We start from the raw sequence: 3003 nt of genomic DNA, 5'->3' as shown, positions 1-3003 counted from the left end.
CTGCCCCCCGCCCCCCCGCCTTCCTGCTGCCACCTCTGCCCTCGAGGCCCTTCCTGCGCCCTCGCCCTCTTCTCTCCGGCGGTGGCTTTGGAGATGGGCGAAGGGTGAGGCAGTGTTGGCCCCAGGCGCCCTGGGGGCAGAGGGGAGCCGGCCCTGTCCTGGGGGGAAAGCAGAGCTCAGCCAGAGCAGGGGAGCGAGCGGAGTCTGCGGGACAGACAGGCAGGAGGGAGAGCAGCCTTGCCTCCCCAGCGCTTGGCTTTGGAGGTCTAGACGCTGTGACCTGCTGAAAAGCAGCCAGGACATGTGCTCCGAACCGGACATTTTCCGGCCCCTGCATCTTGACTCTCCTACCTCACACCCCTTCCCTTCCTTCCTCACCGACCACTAACAAAAGACCTACGGTTCCAGAAAACTTGGTGGAGCGCAAGGACACAGGAGCAAAACCAAGCCTGAGACTTGAAAACACGGAGGAACTCGGGGCAGGAGTGGGTGGGGTGACCAGAGCTGCTGGAGACCCGCGGTTGGTGGTTTCCTCCCCTGCTTCCTCCTGGGGGTTTGCGCCTCGCGGGCGGGGTGGGGGGTAATCTTTCCTGTGGGGGGGCATGGATGTCTTTGGTGTTTGTTCCTTGAATTGTGACATCCTGTAAGGAGGCAGAATGATTCCTGCTAAAGGGAATTCCTTCCATGGTACCCCTCCAAGTCTGCACGCAGCCCCTTGCAGCTGAGGGGCCCGGCAGCGCTATGCCAGGCCCTTCGTCCAGCTTGTCAGTGTCCCCCAGAGACGCTGCCCACGAAGCTGTCCCTCAGGCGAGTGGGCCAGCCCTGAGCCCAAGCAGGTCTGCCTCTCTCTTCCTTCCCACGCTTTATAGCTAGAGCTGCCTTCATCCTCAATACTGGCTTCGGCTGCTGGCATGGCCTCCACAAGGTATTCTTGCCTCAGTTTCCCAGCTGACAGGTGATGCTGCCCTCTCCTGGTACCACCCAGCAACGCCCCAAATCCTGCTCCAGAGGCTCCCTCCCACTTCATCTGCTTGCCCCCCACTTTCTCCTGTCGCAGTAGCTCCCCTTTCCTTTTCTGGGCAGGATTTTCTCTCCACTCTCTCCCCTTCCTGGGCTTGGTAAACCAGTCCCTAATCTCTTCCCACCCGATTGGAAGGTGTGTCCCTCCCAGACACTCAGACACGCCTCACAGCCTCCTCCAGGTTTCCATGGTTCCATTGCTCAACAGTTTGCCGAGGGTAACCATTAACCTGCCCTAACTAGCTTCCCCACCTCTCTCCATAGAGGGGGCTCTCCAGCCATTGTTCAGCAGAGCCAGGTTACCCCACCATCTTTCCTAAAGTCTTGGGTGGGATCTCCCCATCTCGGTACCCAGGACAAAGCTGGGAGGAATGTGTATCTGAAGGGATCTGTTTCTTAAAGGTATACATTTTATTTATTTCTGTTCACAATCTATCTCCTTGCTTCTCCTACACTCACACACACTTAAAAGTTAGCTTCATGGAGCTCAGACTTAATTGTGTTCATTGCTTTGAGTCCACCACCCAGAGTAGGACTATATAGCTGCTGTAGGAATGAACGGCACCCCTCTGTCCTTACCGGGTGTGTGCCCAGGGGTGGGGCATGTCCCCAAAAGAGTGTAGGTGTTCTTATCAGGTCTACTCTGTCAGAATTGGGTGCAATTCCCACGCTTTCACTTCGGGGTGGGGTGGGCCTAAAATGATAATTTAGGCCCTGTAGTGCCCCCGTGGGGTGTTCATACACTGTACCCAGGAAATCGGCAGAGGAGGTTGAGATACGAGTCTCACTTCTTTCTTTTTTAAAAAATATTTTTATTGATTTCAGAGAGGAAGGGAGATAGAGTTAGAAACATCAATGATGAGAGAGAATCATTGATTGGCTGCCTCCTGCACACACCCCCACTGGGGATCGAGCCTGCAACTTGGTCATGTGCCTTTGACCGGAATCGAACCCGGGACCCTTGAGTCCACAGGCTGACACTCTATCCACTGAGCCAAACCAGCTAGGGCGAGTCTCACTTATTTCTGCTTATTTATTTATAACACATAGCTCTTACTACGTTTGCCAGGCACTGTTCTAAGCTCTTTATAAATAAACCAAGAGGAACAAATATTAACTTAGAGTTGTTGACACAGTTGAATTATTGTTGCTTATCTCCACTCTCCAGAAAAAACAATGCGCCTCTGGCCCTTTAAAGTCGTTCTCCTCCCCCATTCCCCCCTCCCCCGGCAAAGCCCCCAGAACAGTTTCCTAGGCCAGGACTCGAGCTCGGCTTCCGGCCTCCTCTCAGGCTCCACCCCGCGTTAATCAGATCCCGGAAACCCTGGGGCAGAGGCCCTGGGCTGAGAGGCGGCCGAGGGCGGGAAGTTTGAACGTCCTGGCACCACCCATTTAAGAGCAGGCCAATCAGCGTCCAGCCTTCTTAGCGACCGCGCCCCCCTCCCCCTCCCGTCCTGCTGGCTCTCTAGGCAGGATCCGGGTCTCTCCGACCAATAGCGATTAAGGGGGTGGGGTCTCTACGCGCGCACCCGTCCTGGCGTCCGCGAGCTCCTCCTGCAGGCTTGTGGTTGGTAGTGGCTCGGTCTCGCGCACGTCGAGGTCCCGGGGACAGAAAAGGCGGGAAAACTCCGCAAGTTGTCCGCCTGTGGGGTAGGAAGCCTAGAGCGCGGGCCCGGCCTTGGGGCGTGGCTGGCAGGGGTGGGAGAGGAGGCTGGCACAGCTCGCCCACGCGGCCCGCAGACCTTCTCCATCCCAGTGCCACCTTGGCGTGACAGGAATGTGGGGGGCGGGGGTTCCACAGACTGTCCGTCCTTAAAATACTGAGAGGTCGCCCTCGAAATGCCCCAGATGACGGAAATAAATGTGACCTCTCCTCGCCTCAGCCCTCCCAGACTGCCCTGTGCATTTGCGCCCGCCTCGCGGTGAGCGCTCGCTCCTGAACCGCCTTCATTTTCCGCAGCGCAGAGCCTCCCTCCCCATGGC

This window comes from Myotis brandtii, unplaced genomic scaffold (genome assembly GCF_000412655.1).
Source record: "Myotis brandtii unplaced genomic scaffold, ASM41265v1 scaffold130, whole genome shotgun sequence".
NCBI classification, from domain to species: Eukaryota; Metazoa; Chordata; class Mammalia; order Chiroptera; family Vespertilionidae; genus Myotis; species Myotis brandtii.
The sequence above is the reverse complement of the archived record's forward strand: the minus strand, read 5'-3'. Positions refer to the sequence as shown.